Genomic DNA, 26,822 nt, shown 5'->3' on the forward strand with positions numbered 1-26,822 from the left:
TGATACACCAGGTTAGGTAACATGAGTGATATACCAGGTTAGGTAACATGAGTGATACACCAGGTTAGGTAACATGAGTGATATACCAGGTTAGGTAACATGAGTGATACACCAGGTTAGGTAACATAGTGATATACCAGGTAGGTAACATGAGTGATATACCAGGTTAGGGTAACATGAGTGATATACCAGGTTATGTTAGGTAACATGAGTGATATACCAGGTTAGGTAACATGAGTGATACACCAGGTTAGGTAACATGAGTGATATACCAGGTTAGGTAACATGAGTGATATACCAGGTTAGGTAACATGAGTGATATACCAGGTTAGGTAACATGAGTGATATACCAGGTTAGGTTAGGTAACATGAGTGATATACCAGGTTAGGTAACATGAGTGATATACCAGGTTAGGTTAGGTAACATGAGTGATATACCAGGTTAGGTAACATGAGTGATATACCAGGTTAGGTTAGGTAACATGAGTGATATACCAGGTTAGGTAACATGAGTGATATACCAGGTTAGGTAACATGAGTGATACACCAGGTTAGGTAACATGAGTGATATACCAGGTTAGGTAACATGAGTGATATACCAGGTTATGTTGTAACATGAGTGATATACCAGGTTAGGTAACATGAGTGATATACCAGGTTAGGTTAGGTAACATGAGTGATATACCAGGTTAGGTTAAACATGAGTGATATACCAGGTTAGGTAACATGTATACCAGGTTAGGTAACATGAGTGATATACCAGGTTAGGTAACATGAGTGATATACCAGGTTAGGTAACATGAGTGATATACCAGGTTATGTTAGGTAACATGAGTGATATACCAGGTTAGGTAACATGAGTGATATACCAGGTTAGTTAGTAACATGAGTGATACACCAGGTTAGGTAACATGAGTGATATACCAGGTTAGGTAACATGAGTGATATACCAGGTTAGGTAACATGAGTGATATACCAGGTTAGGTAACATGAGTGATACACCAGGTTATGTTAGGTAACATGAGTGATATACCAGGTTAGGTAACATGAGTGATACACCAGGTTAGGTAACATGAGTGATACACCAGGTTATGTTAGGTAACATGAGTGATACACCAGGTTAGGTAACATGAGTGATATACCAGGTTAGGTAACATGAGTGATATACCAGGTTAGGTAACATGAGTGATATACCAGGTTAGGTAACATGAGTGATATACCAGGTTAGGTTAGGTAACATGAGTGATATACCAGGTTAGGTAACATGAGTGATACACCAGGTTAGGTAACATGAGTGATATACCAGGTTAGGTAACATGAGTGATACACCAGGTTAGGTAACATGAGTGATATACCAGGTTAGGTAACATGAGTGATATACCAGGTTAGGTAACATGAGTGATATACCAGGTTATGTTAGGTAACATGAGTGATATACCAGGTTAGGTAACATGAGTGATATACCAGGTTAGGTAACATGAGTGATATACCAGGTTAGGTAACATGAGTGATATACCAGGTTAGGTAACATGAGTGATATACCAGGTTAGGTAACATGAGTGATATACCAGGTTAGGTAACATGAGTGATATACCAGGTTAGGTAACATGAGTGATATACCAGGTTAGGTAACATGAGTGATATACCAGGTTAGGTAACATGAGTGATATACCAGGTTATGTTAGGTAACATGAGTGATATACCAGGTTAGGTAACATGAGTGATATACCAGGTTATGTTAGGTAACATGAGTGATATACCAGGTTAGGTAACATGAGTGATATACCAGGTTATGTTAGGTAACATGAGTGATACACCAGGTTAGGTAACATGAGTGATATACCAGGTTATGTTAGGTAACATGAGTGATACACCAGGTTAGGTAACATGAGTGATATACCAGGTTAGGTAACATGAGTGATACACCAGGTTAGGTAACATGAGTGATATACCAGGTTATGTTAGGTAACATGAGTGATATACCAGGTTAGGTAACATGAGTGATATACCAGGTTAGGTTAGGTAACATGAGTGATATACCAGGTTATGTTAGGTAACATGAGTGATATACCAGGTTATGTTAGGTAACATGAGTGATATACCAGGTTAGGTAACATGAGTGATATACCAGGTTAGGTAACATGAGTGATATACCAGGTTAGGTAACATGAGTGATATACCAGGTTAGGTTAGGTAACATGAGTGATATACCAGGTTAGGTAACATGAGTGATATACCAGGTTAGGTAACATGAGTGATATACCAGGTTAAACATGAGTGATATACCAGGTTAGGTAACATGGTGATATACCAGGTTAGGTAACATGAGTGATATACCAGGTTAGGTAACATGAGTGATATACCAGGTTAGGTAACATGAGTGATATACCAGGTTAGTTAGGTAACATGAGTGATATTAGGTAACATGGTGATATACCAGGTTAGTAACATGAGTGATATACCAGGTTATGTTAGGTAACATGAGTGATATACCAGGTTAGGTAACATGAGTGATATACCAGGTTAGGTAACATGAGTGATACACCAGGTTAGGTAACATGAGTGATATACCAGGTTAGGTAACATGAGTGATACACCAGGTTAGGTAACATGAGTGATATACCAGGTTATGTTAGGTAACATGAGTGATATACCAGGTTAGGTAACATGAGTGATATACCAGGTTATGTTAGGTAACATGAGTGATACACCAGGTTAGGTAACATGAGTGATATACCAGGTTATGTTAGGTAACATGAGTGATATACCAGGTTAGGTAACATGAGTGATATACCAGGTTATGTTAGGTAACATGAGTGATATACCAGGTTAGGTAACATGAGTGATATACCAGGTTATGTTAGGTAACATGAGTGATATACCAGGTTAGGTAACATGAGTGATATACCAGGTTAGGTAACATGAGTGATACACCAGGTTAGGTAACATGAGTGATATACCAGGTTAGGTAACATGTGATATACCAGGTTAGGTAACATGAGTGATATACCAGGTTAGGTAACATGAGTGATATACCAGGTTAGGTTAGGTAACATGAGTGATATACCAGGTTAGGTTAGGTAACATGAGTGATATACCAGGTTATGTTAGTTAACATGAGTGATATACCAGGTTAGGTAACATGAGTGATATACCAGGTTAGGTAACATGAGTGATATACCAGGTTAGGTAACATGAGTGATATACCAGGTTAGGTAACATGAGTGATATACCAGGTTAGGTAACATGAGTGATATACCAGGTTAGGTAACATGAGTGATATACCAGGTTAGGTAACATGAGTGATATACCAGGTTATGTTAGGTAACATGAGTGATATACCAGGTTAGGTAACATGAGTGATATACCAGGTTATGTTGGGTAACATGAGTGATACACCAGGTTAGGTAACATGAGTGATATACCAGGCTAGGTAACATGAGTGATATACCAGGTTATGTTGGGTAACATGAGTGATATACCAGGCTAGGTAACATGAGTGATATACCAGGTTATGTTGGTTAACATGAGTGATACACCAGGCTAGGTAATATGAGTGATATACCAGGTTAGGTAACATGAGTGATATACCAGGTTAGGTAACATGAGTGATATACCAGGTTAGGTAACATGAGTGATATACCAGGTTAGGTAACATGAGTGATATACCAGGTTATGTTAGGTAACATGAGTGATACACCAGGTTAGGTAACATGGTATACCAGGTTAGGTAACATGAGTGATATACCAGGTTATGTTAGGTAACATGAGTGATACACCAGGTTAGGTAACATGAGTGATATACCAGGTTAGGTAACATGAGTGATACACCAGGTTAGGTAACATGAGTGATATACCAGGTTAGGTAACATGAGTGATATACCAGGTTTAGGTAACATGAGTGATATACCAGGTTAGGTAACATGAGTGATATACCAGGTTAGGTAACATGAGTGATATACCAGGTTAGGTAACATGAGTGATATACCAGGTTAGGTAACATGAGTGATATACCAGGTTAGGTAACATGAGTGATATACCAGGTTAGTTAGTAACATGAGTGATATACCAGGTTATGTTAGTAACATGAGTGATATACCAGGTTAGGTAACATGAGTGATATACCAGGTTAGGTAACATGAGTGATACACCAGGTTAGGTAACATGAGTGATATACCAGGTTAGGTAACATGAGTGATATACCAGGTTAGGTTAGGTAACATGAGTGATATACCAGGTTAGGTAACATGAGTGATATACCAGGTTAGGTAACATGAGTGATATACCAGGATAGGTAACATGAGTGATATACCAGGTTAGGTAACATGAGTGATATACCAGGTTATGTTGGGTAACATGAGTGATACACCAGGATAGGTAACATGAGTGATATACCAGGTTAGGTTAGGTAACATAAGTGATATACCAGGTTATGTTGGGTAACATGAGTGATACACCAGGTTAGGTAACATGAGTGATATACCAGGTTAGGTAACATATGTGATATACCAGGTTAGGTAACATGAGTGATATACCAGGTTAGGTAACATGAGTGATATACCAGGTTAGGTAACATGAGTGATATACCAGGTTTAGGTAACATGAGTGATATACCAGGTTAGGTAACATGAGTGATATACCAGGTTAGGTAACATGAGTGATATACCAGGTTAGGTAACATGAGTGATATACCAGGTTAGGGTAACATGAGTGATATACCAGGTTAGGTAACATGAGTGATATACCAGGTTAGGTAACATGAGTGATATACCAGGTTATGTTAGGTAACATGAGTGATATACCAGGTTAGGTAACATGAGTGATATACCAGGTTAGGTAACATGAGTGATATACCAGGTTAGGTAACATGAGTGATATATACCAGGTTAGGTAACATGAGTGATATACCAGGTTAGGTAACATGAGTGATATACCAGGCTAGGTAACATGAGTGATATACCAGGTTAGGTTAACATGAGTGATATACCAGGTTATGTTAGGTAACATGAGTGATATACCAGGTTAGGTAACATGAGTGATATACCAGGTTAGGTAACATGAGTGATATACCAGGTTAGGTAACATGAGTGATATACCAGGTTAGGTAACATGAGTGATATACCAGGTTAGGTAACATGAGTGATATACCAGGTTAGGTAGGTAACATGAGTGATATACCAGGTTAGGTAACATGAGTGATATACCAGGTTAGGTAACATGAGTGATATACCAGGTTATGTTAGGTAACATGAGTGATATACCAGGTTAGGTAACATGAGTGATATACCAGGTTAGGTAACATGAGTGATATACCAGGTTAGGTAACATGAGTGATATACCAGGTTAGGTAACATGAGTGATATACCAGGTTATGTTGGGTAACATGAGTGATATACCAGGTTAAACATGAGTGATATACCAGGTTAGGTAACATGAGTGATATACCAGGTTAGGTAACATGAGTGATATACCAGGTTAGGTAACATGAGTGATATACCAGGTTATGTTAGGTAACATGAGTGATATACCAGGTTAGGTAACATGAGTGATATACCAGGTTAGTTAACATGAGTGATATACCAGGTTAGGTAACATGAGTGATATACCAGGTTATGTTAGGTAACATGAGTGATATACCAGGTTAGGTAACATGAGTGATATACCAGGTTAGGTAACATGAGTGATATACCAGGTTATGTTAGGTAACATGAGTGATATACCAGGTTAGGTAACATGAGTGATATACCAGGTTAGGTAACATGAGTGATATACCAGGTTATGTTAGTAACATGAGTGATATACCAGGTTAGGTAACATAGTGATAACCAGGTTAGGTAACATAGTGATATACCAGGTTAGGTAACATGAGTGATATACCAGGTTAGGTAACATGAGTGATATACCAGGTTAGGTTAGGTAACATGAGTGATATACCAGGTTAGGTAACATGAGTGATATACCAGGTTAGGTAACATGAGTGATATACCAGGTTAGGTAACATGAGTGATATACCAGGTTAGGTAACATGAGTGATATACCAGGTTAGGTAACATGAGTGATATACCAGGTTAGGTAACATGAGTGATATACCAGGTTATGTTAGTAACATGAGTGATATACCAGGTTAGGTAACATGAGTGATATACCAGGTTAGGTAACATGAGTGATATACCAGGTTAGGTAACATGAGTGATATACCAGGTTAGGTAACATGAGTGATATACCAGGTTAGGTAACATGAGTGATATACCAGGTTAGGTAACATGAGTGATATACCAGGTTAGGTAACATGAGTGATATACCAGGTTAGGTAACATGAGTGATATACCAGGTTAGGTAACATGAGTGATATACCAGGTTAGGTAACATGAGTGATATACCAGGTTAGGTAACATGTGATATACCAGGTTAGGTAACATGAGTGATATACCAGGTTAGGTAACATGAGTGATATACCAGGTTATGTTAGGTAACATGAGTGATATACCAGGTTAGGTAACATGAGTGATATACCAGGTTAGGTAACATGAGTGATACATCAGGTTAGGTAACATGAGTGATATACCAGGTTATGTTGGGTAACATGAGTGATACACCAGGATAGGTAACATGAGTGATATACCAGGTTAGGTAACATGAGTGATACACAAGGTTAGGTAACATGAGTTATATACCAGGTTAGGTAACATGAGTGATATACCAGGTTAGGTAACATGTGTGATATACCAGGCTAGGTAACATGATTGATATACCAGGTTATGTTAGGTAACATGAGTGATATACCAGGTTAGGTAACATGAGTGATACACCAGGTTAGGTAACATGAGTTATATACCAGGTTAGGTAACATGAGTGATATACCAGGTTAGGTAACATGAGTGATATACCAGGTTATGTTAGGTAACATGAGTGATATACCAAGTTAGGTAACATGAGTGATATACCAGGTTATGTTGGGTAACATGAGTGATACACCAGGTTAGGTAACATGAGTGATATACCAGGCTAGGTAACATGAGTGATATACCAGGTTATGTTGGGTAACATGAGTGATATACCAGGTTAGGTAACATGAGTGATATACCAGGTTAGGTAACATGAGTGATATACCAGGTTAGGTAACATGAGTGATACACCAGGTTAGGTAACATGAGTGATATACCAGGTTATGTTAGGTAACATGAGTGATATACCAGGTTAGGTAACATGAGTGATATACCAGGTTAGGTAACATGTGATATACCAGGCTAGTTAGGTAACATGAGTGATATACCAGGTTAGGTTAACATGAGTGATATACCAGGTTAGGTAACATGAGTGATATACCAGGTTAGGTAACATGAGTGATACACCAGGTTAGGTAACATGAGTGATATACCAGGTTATGTTAGGTAACATGAGTGATACACCAGGTTAGGTAACATGAGTGATACACCAGGTTAGGTAACATGAGTGATATACCAGGTTATGTTAGGTAACATGAGTGATATACCAGGTTAGGTAACATGAGTGATATACCAGGTTAGGTAACATGAGGTAACAGGTTAGGTAACATGAGTGATACACCAGGTTAGGTAACATGAGTGATATACCAGGTTATGTTAGTAACATGAGTGATATACCAGGTTAGGTAACATGAGTGATATACCAGGTTAGGTAACATGAGTGATACACCAGGTTAGGTAACATGAGTGATATACCAGGTTAGGTAACATGAGTGATACACCAGGTTAGGTAACATGAGTGATATACCAGGTTAGGTAACATGAGTGATATACCAGGTTATGTTAGGTAACATGAGTGATATACCAGGTTAGGTAACATGAGTGATATACCAGGTTAGGTAACATGAGTGATATACCAGGTTAGGTAACATGAGTGATACACCAGGTTATGTTAGGTAACATGAGTGATACACCAGGTTATGTTAGGTAACATGAGTGATATACCAGGTTAGGTAACATGAGTGATATACCAGGTTAGGTTAGGTAACATGAGTGATATACCAGGTTAGGTAACATGAGTGATACACCAGGTTAGGTAACATGAGTGATATACCAGGTTAGGTTAGGTAACATGAGTGATACACCAGGTTAGGTAACATGAGTGATATACCAGGTTAGGTAACATGAGTGATATACCAGGTTAGGTAACATGAGTGATATACCAGGTTATGGTAACATGAGTGATACACCAGGTTAGGTAACATGAGTGATATACCAGGTTAGGTAACATGAGTGAATACCAGGTTAGGTAACATGAGTGATATACCAGGTTAGGGTAACATGAGTGATATACCAGGTTAGGTAACATGAGTGATATACCAGGTTATGTTAGGTAACATGAGTGATATACCAGGTTAGGTAACATGAGTGATATACCAGGTTAGGTTAGGTAACATGAGTGATATACCAGGTTAGGTAACATGAGTGATATACCAGGTTAGGTTAGGTAACATGAGTGATATACCAGGTTAGGTAACATGAGTGATATACCAGGTTATGTTGGGTAACATGAGTGATATACCAGGCTTATGTTAGTAACATGAGTGATATACCAGGTTAGGTTGAGTGATATACCAACATGAGTGATATACCAGGTTAGGTAACATGAGTGATATACCAGGTTAGGTAACATGAGTGATATACCAGGTTAGGTAACATGAGTGATATACCAGGTTATGTTGGGTAACATGAGTGATATACCAGGTTATGTTAGGTAACATGAGTGATATACCAGGTTATGTTAGTTGAGTGATACACCAGGTTAGGTAACATGAGTGATATACCAGGTTATGTTAAACATGAGTGATATACCAGGTTATGTTAGGTAACATGTGATATACCAGGTTATGTTGGGTAACATGAGTGATATACCAGGTTAGGTAACATGAGTGATACACCAGGTTAAACATGAGTGATATACCAGGTTATGGTAACATGAGTGATATACCAGGTTATGTTGTAACATGAGTGATATACCAGGTTATGTTGGGTAACATGAGTGATATACCAGGTTATGTTGGGTAACATGAGTGATATACCAGGTTATGTTGGGTAACATGAGTGATATACCAGGTTATGTTGGGTAACATGAGTGATATACCAGGTTATGTTGGGTAACATGAGTGATATACCAGGTTATGTTAGGTAACATGAGTGATATACCAGGTTATGTTGTAACATGAGTGATATACCAGGTTATGTTAGGTAACATGAGTGATATACCAGGTTATGTTAGGTAACATGAGTGATATACCAGGTTATGTTAGGTAACATGAGTGATATACCAGGTTATGTTGGGTAACATGAGTGATATACCAGGTTATGTTAGGTAACATGAGTGATACACCAGGTTAGGTAACATCTGTGATATATCAGGCTAGGTAACATGAGTGATATACCAGGTTAGGTTAGGTAACATAAGTGATATACCAGGTTATGTTAGGTAACATGAGTGATATACCAGGTTAGGTAACATGAGTGATACACCAGGTTAGGTAACATGAGTGATATACCAGGATAGGTAACATGAGTGATACACCAGGTTAGGTTAGGTAACATGAGTTCCACATGAATGCCTGCATTTCCTCAAACCATCTCTTTCACACGTTTTCACCCACCACAGAGATAAAACAAATAACCAATTTGGTGAAATATGTCATATGTAACCTTGCCTGGGACCTTAGGATGCTCATTGGGTGAATAGTCTTGAGGCACAGGGACAACCTGGGTTTATTCGCAGGTTCATCACACCGTTAGAGCAGTGCGTATAATGGCAATTTATACCATTTCTCACTCGTCAAAAACCTACAGTATCTTCATGTTAAGTGTCCTGGAGGCTTTTCATTCCAGGTACAGCACTTAAAGTGATACTATCTATGTGCGGGCGTTAACCCAAGGAGACTGGATAACTTGACAATGCACTTTAGCTGCTCGTGTAACGCTACCAGGAAGTGGTACACTGAACATATCCCATCCTGCCATACTGAACATATATACAGCTTTCTTCAACACACTTTGTTTGCCCCACTTAGTGGTTAGCTTAGCTACCAGCACTTAGCAGGCAAACATGTCATTGACTGTGCCCACTACATCTCAGAAGCACTGAGTGTATGTACCCAACCCAATTTGATGTACATAGAAAGCGCCTTTACCATGCATTATTCAATTTTGAGTTTACATCCCAATATTACAGTTTCTGTACATCACAGAAGACTGAAATATACCAAAACCCACTGTCATAGAAACACCAGATCTTCGATTGTTTAAAAAAAAGTATATTAATTATTTAAAAAATATTAATAACATTCCAACCATGAGGCCACTAGTGACTGCAGTAAAGGGCTACAGGTTTGTTCAGATTAACTTAGATCTATGGAGCATATACTTTTTGAATGGCTAGCTCAGAATATGAGCTTTCCAAAAGTTGTTTATATATTATAAAGATCAGTTCTTTTGGGTGTCCAGATAATTTATAAATCCCATTGTTGGATGGTTCGGTAGTTGGGTTTCCCAAGGGACTTCATTGGCCAGCGTAGCTGACCTAAATTGTAAATATAGAAACAAATATTTACCTGTTAATGTGTATGTATCTTTCAAATCATGAAATATTCTTAAACCATTACTGTCCATGATATCGATAAGGGTACGGATTCCACATTTGGTCCACAGGGGGGATGCAAAAGGCCGCCCTCCACATTGCAAGGCATTATTGTGAAATATTGGAGTATGGGCCATTTGAAATCCCAGTTACATTGTTTTTACATTTTTCACCAAATAGAAATTGCATGAGCAATAATAGGACCAAAGAGAAGTTTACATTGTTTAAGGTACATATCAGTGAAGACCACCTCTTCCAGACACCATATTTATCTCAGTAATAATTTAGGGGGCAGAATAATCATGTCTAAACCAATTTAGGATAGGTGAAACTCTAATGCCTTAAACAACTATTTAACGTCTGGAGCGAATAATCCTCCTACGTCTTTCACACTTTCTAAATGAGTGAATTTTATCCAGGCTTGCTTAACTTGCCATGTATAGTTTGAAATGAATTACTATTAAATGTATTCCAATAGCCAGAAGGGAGGCCATGGGAAGCATTGAACTACATAAATGCAGGTATGGCAATATATTAATTTTGACAATAGATATTCTGTTGGTTAATAAAAGTTGGGATATTATTCCATCTACTGGTTTTATTTATTTTTTTATTTATTGATAGTGTGGTAGCACCAGTGAAGCAAATGTGCCTCTATCTGTGTGTGTGTGTGTGTGTGTGTGTGTGTGTGTGTGTGTGTGTGTGTGTGTGTGTGTGTGTGTGTGTGTGTGTGTGTGCAGGTAGCTGACGATCTGAGGCAGGGGAAACCATTGCAGGAAATAGGTTCCAAAGGAATAGAGACATTTCAAATGTCATATTATGGCTATATACTGTACAGTGTTGTAACGATGTAAAAATATGTATTTATTATATTATTTATCCAAATATGAAAATGGGAAATGATTGGGATTCCATAAGTAGACCTGGTGTCACGCCCTGATGGTGTCACGCCCTGATGGTGTCCCGCCCTGATGCTGTCACGCCCTGATGGTGTCACGCCCTGACCTTAGAGATCATTTATTCTCTATTTTAGTCAGGTCGGGGTGTGACTAGGGTGGGCATTCTAGTTTCTTTATTTCTAGGTTGGCTTGGATGGTACCCAATCAGAGGCAGCCGTCTATCGTTGTCTCTGATTGGGGATCATATTTAGGCAGCCATTTCCCACCTGTTTGTTGTGGGATCTTGTTTTGTGTATAGTTGCTGGTTAGCACTACATGGCTTCACGTTCGTTTCGTTCTTCTTTATTGTTTTTTGCCAGTTCACATTAAATAAAGATGATGAACCCAAACCACGCTGCATTTTAGTCCGATTCTTACAACAATGTTTGTGAACGATGGAGACCTCCATTGGGGTCTTGAGATACAGTAGAGCAGATGTGGTTAGATTTTTTTTTTTTAAATAATTTAAGATGAAGCTGGAGATATGTATTATCTTCAATGCATTTGGGATCAATTGAGATACATTGTATAAATCTATTAATTTTTAATCTGCGTATAATGAGATTAAGTGATCTGTAGATTTTATTGAATTTGGTGTTATTTCCTTAGATTGACAAATTTCCTGGGCAAGTGATAATAAGAATAGCAAAGGAATTGGGATTTCCTTGTTTGCTGCTTTTATTGATTCTGAACGGAGCAGAGTGGATATTGCCTGTTATAACTATTGCTGAGGGATTGGCATATAGTATTTGAATCATATTAAGCATTGGCCTACAATGATCGAAAATCTAATGAATATAACAACAAATGACCCATTAGCCTCCCGATTGGAACAGCGGTCTATGGATCATAGTGGGTTAAATCCCAGGCTGTTTTGCAGCCGGCAGCGACCGGGACACAGTCAACATCCGGGTTAGAGGAGGGTTTGGCTGGCCAGGATGACCTTGTCCCATCGCGCTCTAGCGACTCCTTGTGGCGGGCCGGGTGCATGCACTCTGACTTTGGTCACCAGTTGTACGGTGTTTCCTCCGACACATTGGTTTGACTTCCGGGTTAAGTGAGCAGTGTGTCAAGAAGCAGTGCGGCTCGGCATGGTTGTGTTGCAGAGGACACATGGTTCTCGACCTTTGCCTCTCCCGTCTATGTACGGGGGTTGCAGCGATGGAACTAAACTGTAACTACCCAAAAAAAAAATTTTTAAATTCCCCAGCAAAATCTGTCTGTTTAAGTTACAGATACAGTGGGTTCAAAAAAGTATTTAGTCAGCCACCAATTGTGCAAGTTCTCCCACTTAAAAAGATGAGAGAGGCCTGTAATTTCCATCATAGGTACACTTCAACTATGACAGACAAAATGAGAAAAACAAATCCAAAAAATCACCTTGTAGGATTTTTTATGAATTTATTAGCAGAATATGGTGGAAAATAAGTATTTGGTCACCTACAAACAAGCAAGATTCTTCAGGTCCTTTGCTGTTGTTCTGGGATTGATTTGCACTTTTCGCACCAAAGTACGTTCATCTCTAAGAGACAGAATGCGTCTCCTTCCTGAGCAGTATGATGGCTTCATGGTCCCATGGTGTTTATACTTGCGTACTATTGTTTGTAAAGATAAACGTGGTACCTTCAGACATTTGGAAATTGCTCCCAAGTATGAACCAGACTTGTGAAGGTCTAGAATTTGTTTTCAGAGGACTTGGCTGATTTCTATTGATTTTCCCATGATGTCAAGCAAAGAGGCACTGAGTTTGAAGGTAGGCCTTGAAAAACATCCACAGGTACACCTCCAATTGACTCAAATGATGTCAATTAGCCTATCAGAAGCTTCTAAAGCCATGAAATAATTTTCTGGAATTTTCCAAGCTGTTTAAAGTCACAGCTAACTTAGTGTATGTAAACTTCTGACCCACTGGAATTGTGATACAGTGAAATATAAGTGAAATAATCTGTCTGTAAACAATTGTTGGAAAAACGACTGGTGTCATGCTCGAAGTAGATGTCCTCACCGACTTACCAAAACTATATTTTGTTTTTCAAGAAATTTGTGTAGTCGTTGAAAAATGAGTCTGAATGACTCCAACCTAAGTGTATGTAGAACTTCAAACTTCAACTGTATGTGGAGATTCTGTCCCATTCTCCATTCTCCATAATGGGACAGTTTCTACAAGGATCCAATCCGGACCTCAGAAAATCTCCCTCTACCATATGACTCCTGGGGTGAGATAAAGACACACACTTGATGTGCACCCGCATACATATTTGTAGAGTATTCTAATTCCGAAAAGAGTGTTTGTCAACATTCTGACATATCTCAGCCTTTACACTTAAGCGTGAACAAATCCACTTACTTTCAGAAAATCATATCTGTAATCCTCATCATTTAAGTAGCATGTGTTTAAAAACTATTTATGACTTCAATAACTATCATGCTGTGTTTTATTACTCCTCGTATGTCTGAAAATGTACTAAATCTGACTCATAATCAACGTCCATGGCACAAATGATTTTACCTGTTCAGGTGCCAAAAATCATTGTGCTTTTTCACAAGAAGGTGACATCTCTAAGCATACATTTACACCATAATCATTAGTAGGCTATAAGGCACAGAAAAGCAAACATCGTCATATTTAATCCGAGTTGCTATTTCCAAAGCACATCTCTGCTATTTCTGTTTTTAAAAAATGCAGCATAGCAAATCCAGAGCTTCAATCACAACAGGTTTTCTGTAAAGATGGAAACGTAGGCCAATCTTTGCTAAAAATGTATTTTGAGTCTCCTCTCTGTCTCTCCTCTTTGTCTCTCATCTCTGTCTCTCATCTCTGTCTCTCATCTCTGTCTCTCCTCTCTGTCTCTCCTCTCTGTCTCCTCATCTCTGTCTCTCCTCTCTGTCTTCTCCTCTCTGTCTTCTCATCTTTGTCTCGCCTCGCTGTCTCGCCTCTCTGTCTTCTCTTCTCTGTCTCTCATCTCTGTCATCTCTGTCATCTCTGTCTCTCCTCTCTGTCATCTCTGTCTCTCCTCTCTGTCTCTCCTCTCTGTCTCCTCCTCTGTCTCCTCTTCTCTGTCTCCTCTTCTGTCTCCTCTTCTCTGTCTCTCCTCTCTGTCTCTCCTCTCTGTCACTTAATCTCTGTCTCTCCTACCTCTCTCATCACGGTCTCTCCTTTCTCTCTCCGCTCTCTCTCCTCCTCTCTGTCTCTCCTCTCTGTGTCTCCTCTCTGTCTCTCCTCTCTGTCTCTCCTCTCTGTCTACTCTCTGTCACTTAATCTCTGTCTCTCCTACCTCTCTCATCAAGGTCTCTCCTTTCTCTCTCCGCTCTCTCTCCTCCTCTCTGTCTCTCATCTCTGTCTCTCCTCTCTGTCTCTATTCTCTGTCTCTCCTCTGTTCCTCTGTCTCTCCTCTCTGTCTCTCCTCTCTCTCTCCTCTCTGTCTCCTCTTCTCTGTCTCCTCTTCTCTGTCTCCTCTTCTCTGTCTCTCCTCTCTCTCTCCTCACGCTCTCCTGTCTCCTCTTCTCTGTCTCCTCTTCTCTGTCTCTCCTCTCTGTCTCTCCTCTCTGTCACTTAATCTCTGTCTCTCCTACCTCTCTCATCACGGTCTCTCCTTTCTCTCTCCGCTCTCTCTCCTCCTCTCTGTCTCTCATCTCTGTCTCTCCTCTCTGTCTCTATTCTCTGTCTCTCCTCTGTTCCTCTGTCTCTCCTCTCTGTCTCTCCTCTCTCTCTCCTCTCTGTCTCCTCTTCTCTGTCTCCTCTTCTCTGTCTCCTCTTCTCTGTCTCTCCTCTCTCTCTCCTCTCGCTCTCCTCTGTCTCCTCTTCTCTGTCTCTCCTCTCTGTCTCTCCTCTCTGTCACTTAATCTCTGTCTCTCCTACCTCTCTCATCACGGTCTCTCCTTTCTCTCTCCTCTCTCTCTCCTCCTCTCTGTCTCTCCTCTCTGTGTCTCCTCTCTGTCTCTCCTCTCTGTCTCCTCTCTCCCACTTAATCTCTGTCTCTCCTACCTCTCTCATCACGGTCTCTCCTTTCTCTCTCTCTCCTCTCTCTCTCCCCCTCTCTGTCGCCTCCTCTCCGTCTCTCCTCCCCATCTCTCCTATCTATACCCCCCGGGCTTCATTATCGTCCTTCAATTGTTAAAATACACTTCACTTTTCTCAGACATTTTTCGGCTTTTAGAATCTTCATGTCTTAATGTACTGAATATATTGTGTTTTGGTTTAGATTTTTATAGAATGATTTTCTGTGAAATCTCATGGTTAGAAGGGTTTTGTATTGCATTTATCTGCATGAATTGTGCTGTTAGGAAACAGTTATGTGATTCACTGTTTGTTAATTACTTAATTACTTCAATTTGTTTTAAGGACTAAATCAAGTATGATAACTGATGCACTAACTAAAATTATGGGAATAAACTAAGTGAAACAGTAGTCTTTGGTTTGCTTCGCTCAAATAGTTAATTGTTCTATTTTCAAGTGTGCCCATGCATGCAACATTTCAAAACAAATACCACGTTGCCATTGGATGAATAGGCTGGGTTTCTCCATGTTTTTGTCGACTGTGGTTTTGTGTGATCATGTTGTTATCCAAATCAGCACATTTCTCATTTCATCCCTCAAGGTTTTGTTGTTGTTGCTGTTGTTGTTTTATGTCTTTCCTGTTGGGATAAAATCATGCTGGCAATCATTATGAAACAAAGGATTGCTTGGCCTTGAGCAGAGCTAGATGGATACGGATATTGCGTCAAGACAATAGCTGTGTTCACATACTTATACTAACCGTAAATTGAGTATGTAATATGCTTATTGGTCAAAGTATAGATATAGTTAGTATGTTCCCGGATGGTGCACTTCATTTGCCAAAATGCGAAGTATACAACCAGTGTACTCGTGAAGTATTTAGTATACAATATGTTAGTATGGGGATCTGAACACAACTAACACATTTTGTTTCTATAGAAATTGTATTGTAAGAGTGTTGCACTAAAGTGATAATACTCGAAAAGCCGGTGTTTGGAGGATATATTGGAAGGGGGGTTGTTGGAGGTCTGTTGGTATGCTGTTCAATATGGAGTACTGTTGGTATGCTGTTCAATATGGAGTACCGTTGGTATGCTGTTCAATGTGGAGTACCGTTGGTATGCTGTTCAATGTGTAGTACCGTTGGTATGCTGTTCAATATGTGTACTGTTGGTATGCTGTTCAATATGGAGTACCGTTGGTATGCTGTTCAATGTGGAGTACTGTTGGTATGCTGTTCAATATGGAGTACCGTTGGTATGCTGTTCAATGTGGAGTACCGTTGGTATGCTGTTCAATATGTGTACTGTTGGTATGCTGTTCAATATGGACTACTGTTGGTATGCTGTTCAATATGGAGTACCGTTGGTATGCTGTTCAATGTGGAGTACCGTTGGTATGCTGTTCAATATGTGTACTGTTGGTATGCTGTTCAATATGGACTACTGTTGGTATGCTGTTCAATATGGAGTACCGTTGGTATGCTGTTCAATGTGGAGTACCGTTGGTATGCTGTTCAATATGGAGTACCGTTGGTACGCTGTTCAATATGGAGTACCGTTGGTCCTCGGATGGGGCCACAGTGTCTCCTGACCCCTCCTGTCTCAGCCTCCAGTATTTATGCTGCAGTAGTTTATGTGTCGGGGGGCTGGGGTCAGTTTGTTATATCTGGAGTACTTCTCCTGTCCTATTCGGTGTCCTGTGTGAATCTAAGTGTGCGTTCTCTAATTCTCTCCTTCTCTCTTTCTTTCTCTCTCTCGGAGGACCTGAGCCCTAGGACCATGCCCCAGGACTACCTGACATGATGACTCCTTGCTGTCCCCAGTCCACCTGGCCATGCTGCTGTTCCAGTTTCAACTGACCTGAGCCCTAGGACCATGCCCCAGGACTACCTGACATGATGACTCCTTGATGTCCCCAGTCCACCTGGCCATGCTGCTGCTCCAGTTTCAACTTCCACCTGACTGTGCTGCTGCTCCAGTTCCAACTGTTCTGCCTTATTATTATTCGACCATGCTGGTCATTTATGAACATTTGAACATCTTGGCCATGTTCTGTTATAATCTCCACCCGGCACAGCCAGAAGAGGACTGGCCACCCCACATAGCCTGGTTCCTCTCTAGGTTTCTTCCTAGGTTTTGGCCTTTCTAGGGAGTTTTTCCTAGCCACCGTGCTTCTACACCTGCATTGCTTGCTGTTTGGGGTTTTAGGCTGGGTTTCTGTACAGCACTTTGAGATATCAGCTGATGTACGAAGGGCTATATAAATGAATTTGATTTGATTTGATTTGATTTACGCTGTTCAATATGGAGTACTGTTGGTACGCTGTTCAAAATGGAGTACCGTTGGTACGCTGTGCGATATGGAGAACTGTTGGTAAATATTGAGGAGTACCGTTGGTATGCTGTTCAATATGGAGTACTGTTGGTATGCTGTTCAATATGGAGTACCGTTGGTACGCTGTTCAATATGGAGTACTGTTGGTATGCTGTTCAATATGGAGTACTGTTGGTACGCTGTTCAATATGGAATACAGTTGGTACGCTGTTCAACATGGAGTACTGTTGGTATGCTGTTCAATATGGATTGAAGTTGGCACGCTGTTCAATATGGAGTACAGTTGGTATGCTGTTCAATATGGAGTACTGTTGGTATGCTGTTCAATACGGAGTACCGTTGGTATGCTGTTCAACATGGAGTACCGTTGGTATGCTGTTCAATATGGAGTACCGTTGGTATGCTGTTCAATATGGAGTACTGTTGGTATGCTGTTCAATATGGAGTACTGTTGGTATGCTGTTCAATATGGAGTACTGTTTGTATGCTGTTCAACATGGAGTACCGTTGGTATGCTGTTCAATATGGAGTACCGTTGGTATGCTGTTCAATATGGAGTACCGTTGGTATGCTGTTCAATATGGAGTACTGTTGGTAAATATTGAGGAGTACCGTTGGTATGCTGTTCAATATGGAGTACCATTGGTATGCTGTGCGATATGGAGTACCGTTGGTATGCTGTTCAATATGGAGTACTGTTGGTAAATATTGAGGAGTACCATTGGTATGCTGTTCAATATGCAGTACTGTTGGTATGCTGTTTAATATGGATTGAAGTTGGCACGCTGTTCAATATGGAGTACAGTTTGTACGCTGTTCAATATGGAGTACAGTTGGTATGCTGTTCAATATGGAGTACTGTTGGTACGCTGTTCAATATGGAGTACTGTTGGTATGCTGTTCAATATGGAGTACTGTTGGTACGCTGTTCAATATGGAGTACTGTTGGTATGCTGTTCAATATGGAGGACCGTTGGTACGCTGTTCAATATGGAGTACAGTTGGTACGCTGTTCAACATGGAGTACTGTTGGTATGCTGTTCAATATGGATTGAAGTTGGCACGCTGTTCAATATGGAGTACAGTTTGTACGCTGTTCAATATGGAGTACAGTTGGTATGCTGTTCAATATGGAGTACTGTTGGTATGCTGTTCAATATGGAGTACTGTTGGTATGCTGTTCAATATGGAGTACCGTTGGTATGCTGTTCAATATGGAGTACTGTTGGTATGCTGTTCAATATGGAGTACTGTTGGTATGCTGTTCAATATGGAGTACTGTTTGTATGCTGTTCAACATGGAGTACCGTTGGTATGCTGTTCAATATGGAGTACCGTTGGTATGCTGTTCAATATGGAGTACCGTTGGTATGCTGTTCAATATGGAGTACTGTTGGTAAATATTGAGGAGTACCATTGGTATGCTGTTCAATATGGAGTACTGTTGGTAAATATTGAGGAGTACCGTTGGTATGCTGTTCAATATGGAGTACCATTGGTATGCTGTGCGATATGGAGTACCGTTGGTATGCTGTTCAATATGGAGTACTGTTGGTAAATATTGAGGAGTACCATTGGTATGCTGTTCAATATGGAGTACCGTTGGTATGCTGTTCAATATGGAGTACCATTGGTATGCTGTTCAATATGGAGTACCGTTGGTATGCTGTTCAATATGTGTACTGTTGGTATGCTGTTCAATATGAAGTACCATTGGTATGCTGTTCAATATGGAGTACAGTTGGTACGCTGTTCAATATGGAGTATAGTTGGTATGCTGTTCAACATGGAGTACTGTTGCTACGCTGTACCGTTGGTACACTGTTCCAAATGGAGTACCGTTGGTACGCTGTGCGATATGGAGTACTGTTGGTAAATATTGAGGAGTAACGTTGGTATGTTGTTCAATATGGAATACCATTGGTATGCTGTTCAACATGGAGTACTGTTGGTATGCTGTTCAATATGGATTGAAGTTGGTACGCTGTGGAATATGGAGTACCGTTGGTGTGCTGTGCGATATGGAGTACTGCTGGTATGCTGTGCGATATGGAGTACCGTTGGTATGCTGTTCAATATGGAATACTGTTGGTATGCTGTTCAATATGGAATACTGTTGGTATGCTGTTCAATATGGATTGAAGTTGGTACGCTGTGGAATATGGAGTACTGCTGGTATGCTGTGCGATATGGAGTACCGTTGGTATGCTGTTCAATATGGAGTACCATTGGTATGCTGTTCAATATGGAGTACTGTTGATACCCTGTGCGATATGGAGTACTGTTGATATGCAATAACGTTGGTACACAGTGCAATTGGACTGTTAGCTGTAGAGTTACATCAGCCAATTTTTTCAGCTACATTACCTATTTTGCCAATTGGCCTGGACCCTTTTACTGCCTACACGGAGCCCTGCCAATCCATTATGACTGGTCTGCCAACGTAACCTTCTGAGTGGGATACAACAGACTCTTCCGTCGCAACATCCCCGTAAGGCCCTTCTGCTAGCCTGCCACCCCCGGCCTGCGAGCTGTCTGAATCGCAGTGTATCCAGCTTGCCTAGCTACTCACTGGTCCCTATGATCACTAGGCTACTCATGCCTTTCCCTAATGTCAATATGCCTTGTCCATAGCTGTTTTGGTTAGTGATTATTTTCTTATTTCACTGTAGAGCCGCCAGCCCTGATCAATATGCTTTAGCTGCTTAACCTCACCTGGTTTAAATGGTGTCTCTAGAGACAAAACCTCTCTCTTCGTCACTCAATGCATAGGTTTACTTCAACTGTATTCACATCTTACCATACCCTTGTCTGTACATTATGCCTTGAATCTATTTTTCCTCACCCAGGAACATGCTCCTTTAATTCTTTGTTCCGAACGCACAAGACTACCAGTTCTTATAACCTTTAGCTGTAACCTTATCCTACTCCTCCTCTGTTCCTAAAGGTTAATACAGGTCCTGCAGCACCTAGCTCCACTCCCGTTCCCCCAGGTGCTCTCATTTGTTGACTTCTGTAACTGTAAAAGCCTTGGTTTCATGCATGTTAACATTAGAAGCCTCCTCCCTAAGTTTGTTTTATTCACTGCTTTAGCACATTCTGTCACCACGGATGTCCTAGCCATGTCAGAATCCTGGTTTACTAAGGCCTCCAAAAATCCTGAAATGTCCATCCCTAAACTATAACATTTTCCGACAAGATAGAATTGCCAAAGGGGGCGGAGTTGCAATCTACTGCAGAGATAGCCTGCAAAGTTCTGTCATACTATCCAGGTCTGTGCATAAACAATTTGAGCTTCTACTGTTAAAAATCCATCTTTCCAGAAACAAGTCTCTCACCATTGCCACTTGTTACAGACCACCTTCAGCCCCCAGCTGTGCCCTGGACATGTGTGAATTGATTGCCTCCCATCTATCTTCTGTGATTGTACTGTTAGGTGACCTAAACTGGGACATGCTTAACCTCTCTGGGATATTCGGGACGTTAGCGTCCCACCCCGCCAACAGCCAGTGAAAGAGTGAAAGTGCAGGGCGCCAAATTCAAAACAACAAAAATCTAATTAATAAAATTCCTCAAGCATACAAGTATTTTACACCATTTTAAAGATTACATTCTCGTTAACCCAGCCACAGTGTCTGATTTCAAAAAGGCTTCACAGCGAAAGCACCACAAATGATTATGTTAGGTCACCACCAAGTCACAGAAAATCACATTTTTCTAGCCAAAGAGAGGTGTCACAAAAAGCAGAAATATAGATAAAATGAATCACTAACCTTTGATGATCTTCATCAGATGACACTCATAGGACTTCATTTTACACAATACATGTATGTTTTGTTCGATGAAGTGCATATTTATATCCAAAAATCTAATTTTACATTGGCGTGTTATGTTCAGTAGTTCCAAAACATGTGGTGATTTTGCAGAGAGCCACATCAGAAAATACTCATCATAAAATACTCATAATAAACACTTAGAGCCACATCAATTTACAGAAATACTCATACTAAACATTGATAAAAGTTACAAATATTATACATGGAACTTAAGATAAACTTCTCCTTAATTCAACCGCTGTGTCAGATATCAAACAAACTTTACGGAAAAAGCCCACCATGCAATAATCTGACCAAAAAGTTTGGTTACAGTCCCTAGAAACATGTCAAACAATGTATAGAATCAATCTTTAGGATGTTTTTAACATAAATCTTCAATAATGTTGCAAACGGATAATTCCTTTGTCTGTAGAAAAGCAATGGGAAGGCGAGCTACCTCTCACATGACCGCGCGTCACGAGCTCAAAGCATTCTGCCAGACCTGTGACTCATTCCCCTCTCATTCGGCCCCACTTGACAGTAGAAGCCTCAAACAAAGTTCTAAAGACTGTTGACATCTAGTGGAAACCGTAGGAAGTGCAACATGACCAATATCCCAGTGTATTCAATAGGAAATGAGTTGAAAAACGACCAACCTCAGATTTCCCATTTTCTGGTTGGACTTTTTCTCAGGTTTTCGCCTGCAATATGAGTTCTGTTATACTCACAGACATCGTTCAAACAGTTTTAGAAACGTCAGAGTGTTTTCTATCCAAATTTACTAATAATATCCATATATTTGCAACTGGGACTGAGTAGCAGGCAGTTTACTCTGGGCACCTTATTCATGCAAGCTACTCAATAGTGCCCCCCAGTCACCAATAAGTTAAATAAAGGTGATATACAATTTCTTTTTAAAACACCAACAGGTAGGGTTGTAATTGCTGTGATTGAAAATTCCTCTACGCAGACAATTTTCATGATTCAATTATCTATTTTTTCCTCATATAAGATTGAATTGCTTTCGGTAATAATCATGACAGAGGGCATTCGATATTGATTGATCAAACACAGACCTATGGTCTTTGTAACTGCGGGAGGTACAACAACATAACGTTATATTGCTGATCCTCTGCAAAGTCATTTGCCAAAAGAAGGTGTTCAATTGTTTCCGTGTTTTATCTTTATTATTGTCTGTGTGACTCTCCCTCCTTCATCTTCTCCCCACACATCGCTCCCTCCCTCCTCTTCTCCCCCTTCTGTCTCCCCCTCCTCTTCTCCCCACACATCTCTCCCTCATCTTCTCCCCCTCCGTCTCTCCCTCCTCTTCCCCTGGGACTCTCCCTCCTCCTCTTCCCTTCTCCCCCCTCCTTCTCTCCCTTCCTCTCTTCACCTACCGTCTCTCTATTCTGACCTTTAATAAAGGCTTAGTGTGAACTGTGATTGGTCATTTAATGAAGGCTCAGTGTGAACCGTGATTGGTCCTTTGATTAAAACAGGAGGAGAAGAAAGGGCAGATTCATTCAGGGACCCATGGAGAGAGTGGGAGAGGGAGCAGAGAGGGAGTGAGTAAGCAGAGCGAGATAGGAAAGATGGAGCAGAGATAGGAGAGAGGGAGCAGAGAGAGGAGAGAGTGAGTAGAGAGATGTGAGAGGGAGCAGAGAGAGGAGAGAGGGAGCAGAGAGAGGAGAGGGAGCAGAGAGAGGAGAGAGGGAGGAGGGAGGAGAGAGGAGAGAGGGAGCTGAGAGAGGATAGAGGGAGGAGAGAGGAGAGAGGGAGCTGAGAGAGGAGAGAGGGAGCAGAGAGAGGAGAGAGGAGAGAGGGAACAGAGAGAGGAGAGAGGAGCAGAGAGAGGAGAGAGAAGAGAGATAGGAGAGAGGGAGCAGAGAGAGGAGATAGGGAGCAGAGAGAGGAGAGAGGGAGCAGAGAGAGGAGAGAGAGAGGGAGCAGAGAGAGGAGAGAGAGGAGCAGAGAGAAAAGAGAGGGAGCAGAGAGAAAAGAGGGAGAGGAGAGAGGGAGCAGGGAGAGGAGAGAGGGAGCAGAGAGAGGGAGCTGAGAGAGGAGAGAGGGAGCAGAGAGAGGAGAGAGGAGAGAGGGAACAGAGAGAGGAGAGGGAGCAGAGAGAGGAGAGAGAAGAGAGATAGGAGAGGGGAGCAGAGAGAGGAGAGAGGGAGCTGAGAGAGGAGAGAGGGGAGCAGAGAGAGGAGAGAGGAGAGGGAACAGAGAGAGGAGAGAGGGAGCAGAGAGAGGAGAGAGAAGAGAGAGGAGAGAGGGAGCAGAGAGAGGAGATAGGGAGCAGAGAGAGGGAGAGGGGAGCAGAGAGGGAGAGGAGAGGAGAGAGGAGGAGGGAGCAGAGAGAAAAGAGAGGGAGCAGAGAGAAAAGAGGGAGAGGAGAGAGGAGAGGGAGCAGGGAGAGGAGAGAGGGAGCAGAGAGAGGGAGCAGGGAGAGGAGAGAGGGAGCAGAGAGGAGAGAGGAGAGGGAGCAGGAAGAGGAGAGAGGGAGCAGGAGAGGGAGCAGGGAGAGGAGAGAGGGAGCAGAGAGAGGAGGGAGAGGAGAGGAGAGAGGGAGAGAGGAGAGGGAGCAGGGAGAGGAGAGAGGGAGCAGAGAGAGGGAGCAGGAAGAGGAGAGAGGGAGCAGAGAGAGGGAGCAGAGAGAGGGAGCAGGGAGAGGAGAGAGGGAGCAGAGAGAGGGAGCAGAGAGAGGGAGCTGAGAGAGGGAGCAGAGAGAGGGAGCAGGGAGCTGAGAGAGGGAGCAGAGAGAGGGAGCAGAGAGAGGGAGCAGAGAGAGGGAGCTGAGAGAGGGAGCAGAGAGAGGGAGCAGAGAGAGGGAGCAGGGAGCTGAGAGAGGGAGCAGAGAGAGGGAGCAGAGAGAGGGAGCAGGGAGCTGAGAGAGGGAGCAGAGAGAGGGAGCAGAGAGAGGGAGCAGGGAGCTGAGAGAGGGAGCAGAGAGAGGGAGCTGAGAGGAGAGAGGGAAATACAGCCTTGATAAGCATGTGTACACAATGACATAAAGGTTAAGGGTCTACCCAGATGTATAGAGATTAAGACAACATTAGGAAGGCATTTAAAAAAAAATCTAGCCACTGACTGCATGCCCTTGATTTGAGGAATAGATTGCATCCTGGCTGGGTTTTCATTCATTGTTACTCATGTGAAGATTAACCTGATCCAGGAAAGTGAGCCTTTCACAACAACCTGTAATTAAGGACCTCTTAGTAGGCTGTCATAGTAAAAAATGATTTGTTCTTAAATGACTTGCCTAGTTAAATAAAGGTTACATACATTTTATTTTAACATATACTAAAATTGGTGGAGGATGTAGTACATTTTAGAAATTTAGAAGAAAATATTTTAAAAAAATATGTAGAAACTCCCGAAGAGTCTTCACTGTTTTGGTCCAGTACCTTTCCCAAGACTCCTTAGTACAATCACATTCAGAGTGCTAACAGAGAAAGGAACATATAACTAGAATTGCCCTTTAAATCAAATGAAAATGTAATTTCAGCACCAGACCTTAGTCGTTTCCTGGACTATGGATAATGCATTAATAAGAAACCCTGGCATTAACTGGGAAAGACAATATTGGCTCAGATTGTCATCACACCACGTGGTCTAGGAAAATACTAAATCTATTCAGCAAATATCTGTGAAAGTACCATCTCAGACAAAGTTATCTTCTTTTAAACAGGCTTGGGTCCTCCTACCTGCTCGACCTGAGTCTTCCTACCTGCTAGACCTGAGTCCTCCTACCTGCTAGACCTGCGTCCTCCTACCTGCTAGACCTGAGTCCTCCTACCTGCTAGACCTGAGTCCTCCTACCTGCTAGACCTGAGTCCTCCTACCTGCCAGACCTGAGTCCTCCTACCTGCTAGACCTGAGTCCTCCTACCTGCTAGACCTGAGTCCTCCTACCTGCTAGACCTGAGTCCTCCTACCTGCTAGACCTGAGTCCTCCTACCTGCTAGACTTGAGTCTTCCTACCTGCTAGACCTGAGTCCTCCTACCTGCCAGACCTGAGTCCTCCTACCTGCTAGACCTGAGTCTTCCTACCTGCTAGACCTGAGTCCTCCTACCTGCCAGACCTGAGTCCTCCTACCTGCTAGACCTGAGTCTTCCTACCTGCTAGACCTGAGTCCTCCTACCTGCTAGACCTGAGTCTTCCTACCTGCCAGACCTGAGTCCTCCTACCTGCTAGACCTGAGTCTTCCTACCTGCTAGACCTGAGTCCTCCTACCTGCTAGACCTGAGTCCTCCTACCTGCTAGACCTGAGTCCTCCTACCTGCTAGACCTGAGTCCTCCTACCTGCTAGACCTGAGTCTTCCTACCTGCCAGACCTGAGTCCGCCTACCTGCTAGACCTGAGTCTTCCTACCTGCTAGACCTGAGTCCTCCTACCTGCCAGACCTGAGTCCCCTTCTCCTCTATGTTTCCTATCCTTTTATTATACACTGAAGAGGGCTTAGACTAAAAGACCTCTGTGTCAAGTTTATTCCTCCCTGCTGCTTCAAAACAAAGAGTATAAAGAATTGCAAAGGGAAGATATTGGAGTCTTGTCTACTTTGTTTGCAGATCTGCCCTCCTCCTTGCTCTGCTCTCCTACACTGTTCAAATAAAAAAACTCAAAGCACATTGTGTGGTGAAACCATGAACATTTTTGCACCTAAACTGATATCTGGTGTTTTTAAAAGAGTCTTTGTTGGTGTGTCAGTGCATGTACTGTAAAAAGCAGTATCAAAATGTAAAATGCATGTTTTGTCAAACTGTCTCTCATACAATCAAATGGTTTTTGGAAATACCAATGGTTTATAGTGTAAATATTGGTTGTTGCCAATTTTCAGGCAATATTCTAACATTTTAAAGAAGACACTGGGAAATTAATACTTTGAATACGGTAAACAATGACAGAAATTATAGAATCCAGTTGCAAGGCTCAATGTGAGATTATAAATATAATCCAGTTGTAAGGCCCAATGTGAGATTACAAATATAATACAGTTGTAAGTCTCAGTGTGAGATTATAAATATACTACAGTTGTAAGGCTCAGTGTGAGATTATAAATATAATACAGTTGCATAGATAACACAGATAGTAAACTATGTCACAATCTAAATGTATAGAGCTCTGTAAATTATA

Source organism: Oncorhynchus tshawytscha, linkage group LG02 (assembly GCF_018296145.1).
Source record: "Oncorhynchus tshawytscha isolate Ot180627B linkage group LG02, Otsh_v2.0, whole genome shotgun sequence".
Taxonomy (NCBI): domain Eukaryota; kingdom Metazoa; phylum Chordata; class Actinopteri; order Salmoniformes; family Salmonidae; genus Oncorhynchus; species Oncorhynchus tshawytscha.